Here is a 14,979-nt window from a genome sequence, read left to right as displayed (position 1 = left end):
GACAAGCGATGAAACTCAAGCCCCTTTCAATGGAAGCATAGTCTTAACCACTGAACAGCCAAGGAAGTCCTTCTTTGTCATATTTTTTAACATTCTGAATTTTAAATGAGATGAAAATTTAAGTTAAATTTTTAATGAAAAACTTTGCTGTTATGGCTCTGCTGCTGCTGCTGCTGCTAAGTTGCTTCGGTCGTGTCTGACTCTGCGACCCCATAGACGGCAGCCCACCAGGCTTCCCCGTCTCTGGGATTCTCCAGGCAAGAACACTGGAGTGGGTTGCCATTTCCGTCTCCAATGCATGAAACTGGAAAGTGAAAGTGAAGTCGCTCATTCGTGTCTGACTCTTTGCGACCCCATGGACTGCAGCCCACCAGGCTCCTCCATCCATGCGTTTCCAGACAAGAGTACTGGAGTGGGTTGCCATTGCTTATGACTTTAGTGTATCTTAATTAGAAAAACTTTTACAACCTCTAGCTTATAAATATTTTTCACATTTTCTTTTTATAATATTTGAATGGTTTCATTTTTCTTTTTTTATTTCATTTTCATACACCTACTTATTTTATTCCTCTTGTATGTAAAATGTTAGTCACAACTTATATTTTTTCATCTGACTACCCAGTTAAACAACACTACTTACCTAAATAATTGTTCATCTACTTCCTATTGATATATTTGTTCATATTTAGATTTTGTATTTTACCACATTGTTATGTTTCTCCTGCATCATAATCAACTTATTCTGATTATTTGGGTTTAAAAATGTATTTCATATCTGATAGAGCTAATCCTTCAGCAATTTCCTTACTCTTCTTGCCTTGTTTATTTTTCCATATGAGTTTATAATCACCAGTGTCTTTGTAATAATAAATTTCTTTTGATATTTTGATTGAAATCATTGGCGAGAGAATTTGGAGAATTTACATTTTTGACATTTAGTCTTCTGACCCTACATGCTATCCTTTTCTGTTTGTTGATGTCTTTCTTTGTCCTTCTGTAGTGTTTTTTTCCCCATAGTTTACATGATTCCTGTTTTTCAATTTATTTCTCTTGTGTATCTCAGGTGTACAATCATATAATATATAATGACAAATTTATATTCCCCTTTAAAATTTAAACTAGTAAATTCTTTTTTTCATTTAATACGCTTATTCTAATAAAGTAATTCCAAATTTAAATTTACTTATCTTTTTCATCTTTTTAGTAGAGACCTTCCAGAGTTTTCTCCTTAAGGGTCATCAGGGAAGGCCTCTTTGGGAGAGAACTTTTAAGCTGAGAACTGAGTGACAAGAAGGAGGCTTGTATGCAAAGAATACCCCTAAGAGCATAAGGAAGAACATTCCTAGTCAGAGAAAAAAGCAGGTACAAAGGTTGAGGGAGACAGTACATTCTTTAATAATCAGAAATCTAGTGAAGTAAAGGAGGTAGAGAATGGAAACAAGTGAATGTGAAATGTTGGCAGAAGCAATAGCCTAAGTGGTTTTATTAGGCCATCGTGAGTTTTAGTCCATGAATATGAAATCTTTGAAGTATTTTAACTTGGGATATCTTAAAATCCCTATGACTTCCCTCGTGTTCCAGTGGTAAAGAATCTACCTGCAATGCAGGAGTTGCAGGAGACCCGGGTTTGATCCATGAGTCGGGAAGATCCCCTGGTGGAGAGCATGGCAACCCAATCCAGTATTCTTTTAACTGTTAATTAATTTATTTGGCCGTACCAAATCTTAATTGGGGCACTTGGATATTGAACTCGGGCCCCCTGATTTGGGAGCATGGAGTCTTAGCCACTGGTCCACCAGGGAAGTCTCCACTCCAGTATTCTTGTCCACAGAATCCCATGGCCAGAGGAGTCTGGTGGGCTACAGTCCATGGGGTCTCAAAGAGTGGGACACAACTTAATGGACTGAACATGCATGCATGCACACACACACACACACATGTTATCTATCTGGTTTATGTTTTATAAAGAGCATTCTGAGGAGAAGGAAATGGCAACCCACTCCAGTATTCTTGCCTGGAAAATCTCATGGACAGAGGAGCCTGGTAGGCTACAGTCCACAAGGTCGCAAAGAGTCAGACACGATTTCACTTTCACTTTTAAGCTTATTTAAGTATTATTATTGATGAGCTTTATTGTTGGTGCTTTACAGATTACTCAGATTTAGTAGCTCTGAGTGACAAACATTTATTTTCTCATCAATTTTGTGAGTCAGAAATCTGTCTGTGGGAACTTAGGAGGGTGCTTCCAGAAGAGGGCTTCATCAGTTCAGAACTTGACTGGAGAGGAAGTTGCTAGAGTCTACTTTCCATGTCATTTGCAGGAGGCTTTAGTTATATTGTTTATTTGGATATGTCAGGTCTTAGATGCGGCACTTGGGATACTTGTTCATGTGGAATATTTCATTGCAGTGCTCGGACTCTCTAGTTGTGGCATGAGGACTTAGTTGTCCCATAGTTCCCTGACCTTTGATGGAACCCAGGTCTCCTGTACTGCAAGGCGGATTCTTTTTTTTTCCCCCAAACTTTGAACTTTTTATTTTGTGTTGGCATATAGCTGATTAACAATGCTGTGCTAGTTCCAGGTGAACAGCAAAGGGACTCAGCCATACCTATGTGTGTATTCATTCTCCTCCAAATCCCTCTCCCTCCAGCCTGGTGCATGACTTTGAGCAGAGTTCCATGTGTCATGCAATAGGTGGCTAGAAGGATTCTTAACCGCTGGATTGCCAGGGAAGTCCCAAGACTCACTTTCTTATCATAGGACTTCTTAAGTGTTTTCTCAGTCATAGCAGTTTATTTTTCCCCAGGGTGAGTCAATCAAAATATAACAAGGAAGCCACAATGTCATTTATGACATTAACCTCAGAAGTTGCTGCATAGCTGTCCCTTATTTAGTGTAGGAGAGGACTATGAGGAGACAAAATATTAGGTGGTGGTGATGATTGGGGGCATCTTGGAGACAGGCTATTCATAAAATTCAGTATCACTTCTTCACTAAAAATATCAATATGCTAAGTGAAAGTGTCAGTCATTCACTTGGGTCTGACTCTTTGCAACCCCATGGACTGCAGCCCGCCAGGCTCCTCTGTTCATGGAATTCTCCAGGCAAGAATACTGGAGTGAGTAACCATTCTCTTCTCCCGGATATCTTCCCAACCCAGGAATAGAACCCATCTCCCTCACTGCAGGCAGATTGTTTAGCTTCTGAGCTATCAGGTAAACCCGCATCAATATGTTTAAGATACTACATTGACATTATAAAATGTAACTATCTTCCTTAGCTCTAGCTTCTCAAAAAGGCAAAAAAACGTTAATCTGTAGATCTTAATTCACAAAATAATGCTGTTAAACACCAACATTCTTCATTATGGAATATTTCAAGAAAAAAGGTAATAAAGTTAGAGTTTACCTATAATTATAAGTTGAATACACATCAAGCTACTAACTGGAGAAGGAAATGGCAACCCATTTTCCAATATTCTTGTCTGAAAAATCCCATGGACAGAGGAGCCTGGTGGGCTACAGTTCACAGGGTCACAAAGAGTCGGACACAACTGAGCAACTGAGCACACAAGCTACTACCTAGTGAAAAATACAACATTGCTAGGTTCTCAGAGACCCTAAGAACCATCTCCCCACCTTTTATATTTCCTTATGGTACGGTTACTGTGCTTTTGTATTTTGCCCCTACATCATACCTTGCACATTTGTAGAAATAAGGAGTAAGGATTGGTTCCCAATATTTGACACTGATAATTTACATAGGTTTGTTAATCTGTATCTGTTTGATATTTTTTTACTTACTTGCTTTTAAGTAACAAAGCATAAGGAGAAGGAAATGGCAACCCACTCCAACTCCAGTATTTTTGCCTGGGAAATCCCATGGACAGAGGAACCTGGGAAACTACAGTCTATGGGATCTCAAGAGTCAGACAAGACATACCAACTAAACCAGCAAGGCATGAAGGTATACTCATGGCAGCTGGCTTCCCCTTGACTAAGTGATCCAAAAGAGCAAGGTGGCTGAGTTAAGTGGTAGGATTTTGGATGATTCTTCCTTTCTTTCATCCCTTCTCTAGAATAACAGTAATGCAGTTCAGTTCAGTCACTCAGTTGTGTCTGACTCTTTGCGACCCCATGAACTGCAGCACGCCAGGCCTCCCTGTCCATCACCAACTTCCAGAGTCCACCCAAACCCATGTCCATTGAGTTGGTAATGCCATCTCCAACCATCTTATCCTCTGTCGTCCCCTTCTCCTCCTGCCCTCAATCTTTCCCAGCATCAGGGTCTTTTCAAATGAGTCAGCTCTTTGCATCAGGTGGCCAAATTATTGGAGTTTCAGCTTCAACGTCAGTCCTTCCAACGAACACCCAGGACTGATCTCCTTTAGGATGGACTGGTTGGCTCTTCTTGCAGTCCAAGGGACTCTCAAGAGTCTTTTTCAACACCACTGATAGAATTTTTAGGTTGCATTGCAGAATTTATATATATATATATATATATATATATATATATATATAGTATTGCCTTAAACTTACTTTTCATCTTGCATACTTTACATTTGTCCTGTATTTGATATTAAACATTAACCTAAATCAAGCATTTTGTGATTTGATGTATATTTTCTCATGTGTGTGCAGACTTACGTGTGGTAATAGTGGTTGAATTCTTTTTAAGATATTTATTTGTTAATTTTTTTTTGGCTTCACTGGTCTCAGTTGCAGCATGTTGGATCTAGTTCCCCAACCGGGGATCCAACCCAGGCCCCCTGCACTGGCAGCATGCAGTTTTAGCCACTGAACCACCAGGGAAGTCCCTAGTGGTTGAATTCTATCCTACTTTTATCATGCTGCACTTGCCTTCTTTTCTTGAAGGGAGTTGTTGGGGTTAGGTCACACACAGGAAGCCTAACAACATATTCTAACTGGGAGCAGAACTTTCTAAGCCAATCTCACTATATTTTGCGTTTGTTCTTAAAAACAGTTTTAATCTTTTCTTCAAAATCTTTCTTCTTTGCTAGGTGGTCTTTAACACTTTCCCATAATTGTTAATTTTTGACAGACGTTTCTAACTCTTCCTTCTGTCATTTTGTGTCTTGGCAGGAAGTAGTTATATCTTGTTATTCAGTAAATTTTGATGGAAAGGGCAATATAGTTTCTTTAATATACTAAGCTCTGTTAATGCCCTTTACTATAAATGACTCAAATGCTGAGAAATTCACACCTGGCCCAACCAAGTTCATGGGTTTCCCTACCTAGGATTGTTATTAGTCAGTAGAGCAGGTGTGACAATGTGTACTACTGAATGTTTTATTGCCTACTTGGGTGTGAAGTGATCAGAGTTTTTAGGGTGTTTTGTAAATGAAGCTGATGTATCTAAAGGTTTTAAAACCATCTTGCCTTGATTTAAACACATATCTTCAAAGACTTCCCTTTTTATGAATTCCTTTCTTCCAAGATTTTGACTCTTAACCTGCCTTGATTGTCTTCAAGCTACACCACAGTGCTGCTTATGTCTGTGCCCAGATCAGGCACTCTATGTGTATTACCATGTCAGAATAATAAACAGGCAGTCATGGGCTGGCTACTATCTGCAAAATCTTGCTAATGTGAAAAAAACCATTTAATACTTCAGTGATTAAAATTGGGCAAACACCAGAGGGGTTGGTACTGACTTACCTTTTCACTGTTCTTTCTTTTTTTGTTATAAAACATTTTTCTTCACTACTGTTTACCAATGTACCATTAGAACTACTTTTATGTTTGCTTACTTGTTTATAGTAAGATCAAATTGCCAACGTCTGTTGGATCAAAGAAAAAGAAAGAGAGTTCCAGAAAAACATCTACTTCTGCTTTATTTACTAAACCAAAGCCTTTGACTATGTGGATCAGAACATATTGTGGGAAATTCTTAAAGAGATGGGGATACCAGACCACCTGACCTGCCTCCTGAGAAATCTGTATGCAGGTCAAGAAGCAACAGTTAGAACCAGACCTGAAACAACGGACTGGTTCAAAATCGGGAAAGGAGTATGTCAAGGCTGTATATTGTCACCCTGCTTATTTAATTTATATGCAGAATACATCATTCGAAATGCCTGGCTGAATGAAGGAGAGAGAAATATCAATAACCTCAGATGCAGATGACACCTTCCTTATGGCAGAAAGCAAAGAAGTAAAGCGCCTCTTGATGAAAGTGAAAGAGGAGAGTGAAAAAGTTGGCTTAAAACTCAACATTGAGAAAACTAAGATCATGTCATCTGGTCCTGTCACTTCATGGAAAAATAGATGGGGAAACAATGGAAACAGTGACTGAGTTTGTTTCTGGGGGCTCCAAAATTACTGCAGATGGTGACGGCAGCCATGAAATTAAAAGATTGTTGTTCCTTGGAAGAAAAGCTATGACCAACCTAGACAGTATATTAAAAAGCAGAGACATTACTTTGGCAACAAAGTCCATCTAGTCAAAGCTATGGTTTTTCCAGTAGTCATGTATGGATGTGAAAGTTGGACTGTAAAGAAAGCTGAGCGCCAAAGAATTGACGCTTTTGAACTGTGGTGTTGGAGAAGACTCTTGAGAGTCTCTTGGACTACGAGACCAAACCAGTCAATCCTAAAGGAAATCAGTCCTGAATATTCTTTGGGAGAACTGATGGTGAATCTGAAACTCCAATACTTTGGCCACCTGATGTGAAGAATTGACTCATTTGAAAAGACCCTGATGCTGGGAAAGATTAAAGGTGGGAAGAGAAGGGGACGACAGAGGATGAGAGTGTTGGATGCCACGACTGACTCCATGGACATGAGTTTGAGCAAGCTCTGGGCATTGATGATGGACAGGGAAGGCTGGCGTGCTACACTCCATGGGGTCACAAAGAGTGAGACACAACTGAGTCACTAAATTGAACTAATTGACTTGCTTATAGAATTCATTTTTTAAGGAAAGTTTTTATTGAACTGTAAAATACACAAAACTACACAAATCATAAGTGTGCAGGCCACTGAAGTTTTACAAAATCAAATCATCCAGGTTAAGAAATAAATCATCACACCAACTCAAGAAAACCTCTCATGCATCCAATCACCACCATCCCTCCAAAAATGGGGTTGAAGTTCATTAGCTATAATATATAGGACATATTTAAATTATTATTATTTTTTTACTTATTTTTTTACTGGGGCTTCCCTAGTAGCTCAGACTTTAAAGAATCTGCCTGCAATGCAAGAGACCCAGTTTCAATCCCTGGGTCGGGAAGATCCCTGGGAGAAGGGAATGGCAACCCACTCCAGTATTCTTGTCTGGAGAATCCCATGGACAGAGGAGCCTGGTGGGCTGCAGTCCATGGGATCGCAAAGAGTAGAACACAACTGAGCAACTAAGCATAGCACATAGTCAGTTTACAAGGCTGTGGTAGTTTCAGGTGAACAGGGAAGGGAAGGAAGAGAAGAAAGATTTAAAGGTCTTAATCAGTGGATGATTTTGGGTTTTGAGAGGTGGGGACGGCCTCCATCATTTTGTATTGAAAATTTAACTCTAATTTTCTCTCACGGTTATGGATAAACTCAAAAAGTGATCTCTCTTGGGTAATTAATGTAAGCCACACTTGACATAAATGTTGCTCCTAGCTTTAACTATAGTCTATTCTGCGGACCATGGATTTTTGTTTGAGCTTATGCAGGAACCTAGTTGCCTTCGCAGAGAAGGCAATGGCACCCCACTCCAGTACTCTTGTCTGGAAAATCCCATGGACGGAGGGGCCTGGTAGGCTTTAGTCCATGGGGTCGCTAAGAGTCGGACATGACTGAGCGACTTCACTTTCCCTTTTCACTTGCATGCATTGGAGAAGGAAATGGCAACCCACTCCAGTGTTCTTTCCTGGAGAATCCCAGGGATGGGGAAGCCTGGTGGGCTGCCGTCTATGGGGTCGCACAGAGTCGGACACGACTGAAGTGACTTAGCAGTAGCAGTTACCTTCGAATCTTTACTGCTAAGGTTAATATTACAAGGACTATTTAATTTCCTTTCTTTAAATTGTGTAATAAAAATAGGGGGACATATGTATTCTTATCGCTGATTCACATTGTTGTATGCTGGAAGCCAATATAATATTGTAAGGCAATTATCCTCCAATTAAAATTTTTTAAAAATTTAAAAAGAACAATAAAATAACAGTAAAATTAAATTCAGTGTTAATTTGTATCCACGTAGAAAATTAAAACTCCATATTAAATTTCAAAACAATTTAAAATTTTGAAACACATCTTAGTTTTCTCCTTTAGAGATAATGATTTTTAGCAATTTTGAGTATACCCAAATGAAGACTTAGGATGTTAAAAATTGGGTACCTGCTGAAGTATGTTAAGCAGAAGAGTGAAGTCAAATTCTCCAACTTCCTAAATTTCAAGAATGTTTGATTAAGTGAACATAGGATTTGTTTTGTTTTGTTTTTTTTAGCAGAAACTAGTCGTGAGATTTTGCTTCTCTGCATACTGAAATGGAATATATAGCTCAATTCTTCAGGAGTGGTTTGAATTCACTATCATAAATTTTTTTTAAAATAGACATCAAAGAACTAGTTTACTGTAAGAAAAAAATTGCTGGAAATGGATAAATTTTTCCCAGTTTTTAAAAAAAAATTTTAATTGGAGGATAATTGTTATACGAGGTTGTCTTGGTTTTCACCATCACCAAATTCTTAATTCACGATAAAGAATAAATCTCTTTCTTATTGTTGAAACATTTAAATAGAAAAAATATATTAATCTACTGGTGAAAAATCTATTTTGTCATTGTTAACTAGCAATTAAAAATAACTACCTTGATTAAATTTGCATTTTAAGTAGTAAAATTAGGTTTCTTTATATATTTATTATCCATTTTTATTTCTTCTATGAATTCACTCTTCATAGCCTTTTTTTGTTGATGTTATTTTTTGTATTTTTATAAATAACACTTTATCATATATTTGCCATTATCTCATACTAGATTTTCTTTTAGTTTTAGTGATCTGACAGTTATCTTAGTATGAAAGTGAAAGTGTTAGCTGCTGGGTTATGTCCTATTCTTTTGGACTGTAGCCTTCCTGGCTACTCTGTCCATGGAGTTCTCAGGCAAGAATGCTGGAGTATAGCCATTCCCTTCTTCAGGGGAATCTTTTCAACCCAGGGATCGAACCCAAGTCTCCTTCATTTCAGGCAGATTCTTCACTGTCTGAGCCACCAGGGAAGACCTATTTTATAGGAGCTTGAAATGTTTAGCAGGTCAAACTTACGTCACTTAATACGTGCCTTAAAGATTTTTCATCTTGCTGTGAAAACTTTTTCCACCCTAATACTATAAAAATAGTGTCTCCCGTATTCTTATAATTTTATGTATTGATTTAGTATTTGGTTAAAAAAGTTTTTTTTTTTTTTAATTTGGTTGCACCTCACTGCATGCAGAGTCTTACTTCCTAGACCAGGGATTGATCTTGTGTCCTCTGCAGTGGAAACTTGGCGTCCTAACCACTGGACCACCAGGAAATTTGCCCCTGTTTTCTGCTGTTGGTCATTGACCCATTAGGGAATACCATTCCTAGGCTGGTACTATGTTTTTTGTTATAGCTTTGCAGAAAACTTTTAAATTTAAAAGGACATTTATCTTTCATATGTAAAAAGTCTTTTTCATGACTTAATGTTCATTTATTCTTTCCTATGAACTTTCAGAAACTAAGTATATGTACAATAGGGAATAGATGGGTGACTAAAAAATCTTTTAATGTCTGACCTTCCATCTAGGAACAACTTAATTAAGATTTACTTACATGCATTTCCCTTAAGATAATCCTCACAGCTATATTTAATTTAATGTTTAATTGAAGCTGTAAACCAAATTTCTATTTGATTATTGCTGGTATATATTAAACCTTTGAGTCTTCAAAATTTATAAGTAGCCACCTGTGTTATTCTCTTTAAAAATCCAGTAAAGTTTTGCTTCTCTGGAGTTTACTTACCGTCTGAGCCACAGGGAAGCCCTCTGTTGAGTTTCCTAGGAGGACTCAAATGTATAAAAAATAATTGTCTCCCAATTATAATAATACTTGTTTTTAAAGTATGTTTAAAAAATCACCTTTAATTCTAGTTTTCAGAAACAATAGTTTGATTAGCCTTTGTTCAGATATCTGCAGGTACCAGTAAATGTTGTAATTCTGACCCAACAAACAAGATGCTGTGTTTCCAAAAGAACAGTTATATAATTATTAGGCTATACTATAAGGTAAATTAATGATTATGCTGCTGCTGCTAAGTCACTTCAGTCGTGTCCGACTCTGTGTGACCCCACAGACGGCAGCCCACCAGGCTCCCCCGTCCCTGGGATTCTCCAGGCAAGAACACTGGAGTGGGTTGCCATTTCCTTCTCCAATGATTATAATGGAAGATAATTAAATGCAAGCATACTATTCATCAACATTATTATTATTTTATTGTTTGTGCAAAGCAAGAGTGTGTATATAATTCTCTGGATTTTGGAGTCAGGGGAATAAAAAACTACTTAAGTAATTCTATTACCCATGTAAATGTACTATGGCTAGAAGTCAAGCTTGACTGCTATGTAGAAACTGCCCTCCATTTTTGAGATTTTTCTTTCCATATTTTTTGTTTTCTTCTATGTCTTAAGAATATAAAAAAATTGTTACCTACAGCTGCTTTCTCATAAATTACAACAGTAACTTTGTTTCTCAGAGCAGTCTTCTCTCTCCAGAGTGGCCTTAAACCTACTAGATGGTCAGAGGTTATTTAGACTATCTGAGATTATTATTCTTGATCATGGTCTATCATGCCTCAAAAGCTCACAGTTTAGAATTTAAATAGGTTATCCCATCCAGACCAAGTTAACAGAAATAGTTTAGAATGTGCATTTCAGAGCTGTACATAGATAGGCTATTGAAGCAGAATAATTGATAATCCAGAAGAAGGAGACTCCATCATAGAAATAGCTAGGAAATCTTTTCCTAATGATCATCAGACTGATCTTTTATCGCCACTTCTGGAGCTATTCAGCACTATCCCAATGATTACTACTGATACTTTATCTGCCAAAGAAAGTCTAAATCCTCAGAACCTTTCTGAAGCAGTTCAAACTATTGGTTCTACTCCCTCTTCTGGGAAGTTTCGCCTGGTTTCTAGGGGAAAAACAGGTCTCCCCCATCACTCTTCACCTGCTCAAGTCAGGCTGTCTATAATATACCCTCTTAGGTGATCTTGTTCATGACTACATGTGTGCTAGCTAATCCCCTATCACTCGCCTGCTTGAGAATGGCTTTTAGAGGGAGCAGAGAGGGAAGTAGCTGAGAGCAACTTTTGGTGGGTACAGGAAGGACTTTAATGAGCTGTTGACCTTTGAGCTACATCTTAAAAACTGAGCAAGAAGTTATCTCAGAAATTGAACCAATTATGTATATTAATTTAATGAAGGGAGGTTTATAATCACAGGGTCCACTTGATATGACTGCAAGTGGCAGAATTCTTCCTTAAATAACACCTTTACTTTGTAGACCGGTTTTCCAAAAATCTTAGAATTGCCATTGTATTGGCTTGGCCAAAAAAGTTCTTTCAGGTTTTTCCATGTAATCTTACAGATAAACCTGAATGATTTTTTTTTTTTTGCCAATCCAATACTAGCTTATTTCTGGTGGCAAACTATTTTTTCCGTTTTTTACGAAGGGTAATATCCATGAGGGCTTTCCAGGTGGTGCAGTGGTAAAGAATCCGCCCGCCAATACAGGAGACTCAAGAGACGCTGGTTTAATCCCTGGGTCAGGAAGATCCCCTGGAGTAGGAAATGGCTGCTGCTGCTGCTGCTAAGTCACTTCAGTCGTGTCCGACTCTGTGTGACCCCATAGACGGCAGCCCACCAGGCTCTCCCGTCCCTGGGATTCTCCAGGCAAGAACACTGGAGTGGGTTGCCGTTTCCTTCTCCAATGCATGAAAGTGAGAAGTGAAAGGGAAGTGGCAGTATTCAGTATGGGGTATGTTTTTAGCACAAGTACTAAAAGAATGTATGATGTTTCATAAGATATAACACTTGCATGTCATAAAATAAGACTATTAAAAATGACAGGACAGTAGTCATGAACATTACATTACTCAGATTTTGGACACATCATTTACCATCTAAAGTGATTCTGGGGACTCCCTTGGAGGTCCAGTCATTAAGATTCCATGCTTCCAATGCAGGTGGCACAGGATTCCATCCCTAGACAGAGAACTAAGATCCCACATGGTGCTTGGCCACGGTAAATAAATAAAAAGTAAAGTGAATCTGTTGTGAGACCCTGGCTTCAACCACTCACCAATTAATATTTTGTTCCAGTTACCAAAAAATGTGATTTTTGCCAAATGTTTTAAAATTTGGACTGTTTGTTGGACTGTTTCTGAAATGAGAGATTCTGTCTTATTAATAGCATAACTTGTTTTTGAAAGTTTTATAAAATCCAACCACATTGGGTTTTTGTGGTTTTTAACCATTCGTTCAACAAATATTTAATGAGAGTCTTCCATGAGCTGAGTTCTGTTCTCAGGAGCCAAGTATGCATTAAAAAAGCAAAAAAAGTTAGTGGCTAATATTTATTAGATCCTATGTCTGTGCTACTATAGCAAAGTTAAGAAACTTGCTACAGTGTCATGAGCCAGTAAGTGACTAAGCAGTTTTGGGTTTTTGTTTTAAATTTAGATTTAAGTACATTATTTTAGTATATCATACATGCAGAAGACTTCAGAAATTCTTCAATCACAAGTTTTCTAAAGTGCACAAACTTGTGTAACCAGCAGTCAATATTACTTGCCCCTCTGAATCACTCTCCTGCCCCCTACTGTTATTGATTAATCCTGTCTAATTTGAACCTTATGTAAATGCAGTCTTGCAGTATGTGGTCTTCTGCATATATCAACTATCTCATAGCAGTATAATTGTGAGACTAAGCATTGTTAGAGAATTCTCATCTTATTGAGCTGTTCTCTGGTGATTAATGTTTGTGTTGTTATCAGTTTGAGGTAGTCATGAATAGTGGTGCTGTCTTTGGGAAATACAAAAATATATTTCTGTTTGTTTTATACCTAGAAGTGGAATTGCTAGGAGATAGTGGGGGTGTTGCCTATGTGCAGCTTGGGTCAATACAGTTTTCCAAAATGGTTATCTGTTTTTGCATTCTCATGAATAATGTACAAGTTGCAATAATGTACATCTTTCTCAACATGACATTTTCTTTTTCATTCCTTTCCTTTCCTTTTTTTTAAAAAAAAAATTGTGGTAAAATAGCAATAATAAAAAATGTACCATCTTAATCATTTTTGAGTGTACAGTTCAGTAGTATTATATATTCACATTGTTCTGAAACAGATCTCCCAAACATTTTCTTGCGAATAAGAAATTCTGTCCCCATTAAACAATTCTCTATTTGTCTATCACCCTTGCCCCTAACACCATTCTAGTTTATGTTTCTATGAATTTGACTACTTTAGATAACTCCTAAAATGTTTGCTTTTTCATGACTGTTTTATTTCATTTTGACTTATGTCCTCAAGGTTCATTCATTTGCAGTGTGTGACAGGATTTCCTTCCTTTTTGTGTCTATTCTTTGTGTGCATATACAATATTTTGTTTATCCTTTCATCTATTGATGACCATTTGGGTATCACTTTTACCTCAGGGCTCTTGTGAATAGTGATGAAATGGACATGGGAATGCAAAGATTTGTTTCAGACTTTATTTTCATTTCTTTCTGGTATATATTCAGAAGTGGGATTGCTGGATCATATGACTGCTGGTTCTATTTTTAATTTTTTGAGGAACTTCATACTGTTTTGCTTGGCAGTTAAACCATTTTAAAACCCCATTCACATATGTAGTGCTTAGATGACTAATAATGTTGAGCATATTTTCATATGCTCATCATCTGTTTGGATGTTGTGTTTGTTTGTTTAACTTTCTTGGCCAATTTTCTGTTTTGCTTTTATTGCTCATTTGAGGAAGTTCTTTATATATTTTGGGTAAAAATAGTTTGTTGTTTATATATATTGCAGATATGTCTCCCATTGTACTGATTGCTTTTATGCTTTCTTAATCCTTTATTAGTTAATATTTATGATAAACAGGAGTTCTTAGTATATTCCAATTTCTTAACATTTTCCTTTAGAATTATTAAATTTGGTGATCTGTTTTAAAATATTATAGCCACTCCAAGGTCATGAAGGTATTTTCTTCTAAAAACTTATTAGATCCACAGTATAATTTGTTACTGGTGTGAATTAGGCATCAAGATTCATTTTTTCCCCCCATATGGATGTCTGTCCACTACAGTTTGTGGAAAAGATTACTTTTTGCATTGGACTGCAGTATCATTTGTCATAGTCAAGTGACCACATATATATGGCTCTCCTGCATTCTGTTTTATTCCATTGATCTCCTTATCTGTTATTGCACCAATACTAAACTGTTTTAATTATCATATCTTTGCAATCAGTCTTGATACTTGATTAACCATTTTTTCTGTCTTTGTTCCTTTTTTTCCACTTCTTGGTCCTTTGCATTTCCATATAAACTTTGCAAAACCTTTGTCCATTTCCATGCCCAAACAAAACTAATTCTAGTAGGGCTTTGATTGGAATTGTATCAAATCTAGCAACAAACTTTGGGGAAATTAACATCATTATAATAATTACTATTCCATGAAAATAGTATATCCATTTATTTAGCTCTTCTTTAATTTCTTTCAATAATATTTCTATAATTTTCAAACATTTCATAGAAGTTTAATATTTGTCCTACTCTGATTAGAGTACTAGAGAAAATACCAGAATGGATGGCTTATAAACAGCAAATTCAGTTCTCACAGTTCTGTGGTTTTTAAGTTGAGGATCAGGGTGCCAGCATGACTGGTGGGTCCTTTTTCTCCCTGTGTCTTCAAATGGTAGAAGAAGCTAAAGAGAGAAAGGGGTCTC

The 14,979-nt window shown here is 37.2% G+C and overlaps 1 protein-coding gene across 9 annotated transcripts in view; it reads left to right on the top strand.

Moving 5' to 3' along the window:
• Positions 1–14,979, top strand: part of TET1 (tet methylcytosine dioxygenase 1) — a 132,383-nt gene that overhangs the window by 96,145 nt on the left and 21,259 nt on the right. The gene's annotated exons all lie outside the window — the stretch shown is intronic.

The sequence above is a fragment of the Bos grunniens genome, chromosome 28 (genome assembly GCF_055505025.1).
Source record: "Bos grunniens cultivar Pamir isolate PY7600 chromosome 28, Bosgru_T2T1.0, whole genome shotgun sequence".
Lineage (NCBI taxonomy): Eukaryota > Metazoa > Chordata > Mammalia > Artiodactyla > Bovidae > Bos > Bos grunniens.
Note: the sequence above shows the minus strand (reverse complement) of the source record. Positions and strands in the feature narration are given on the sequence as shown.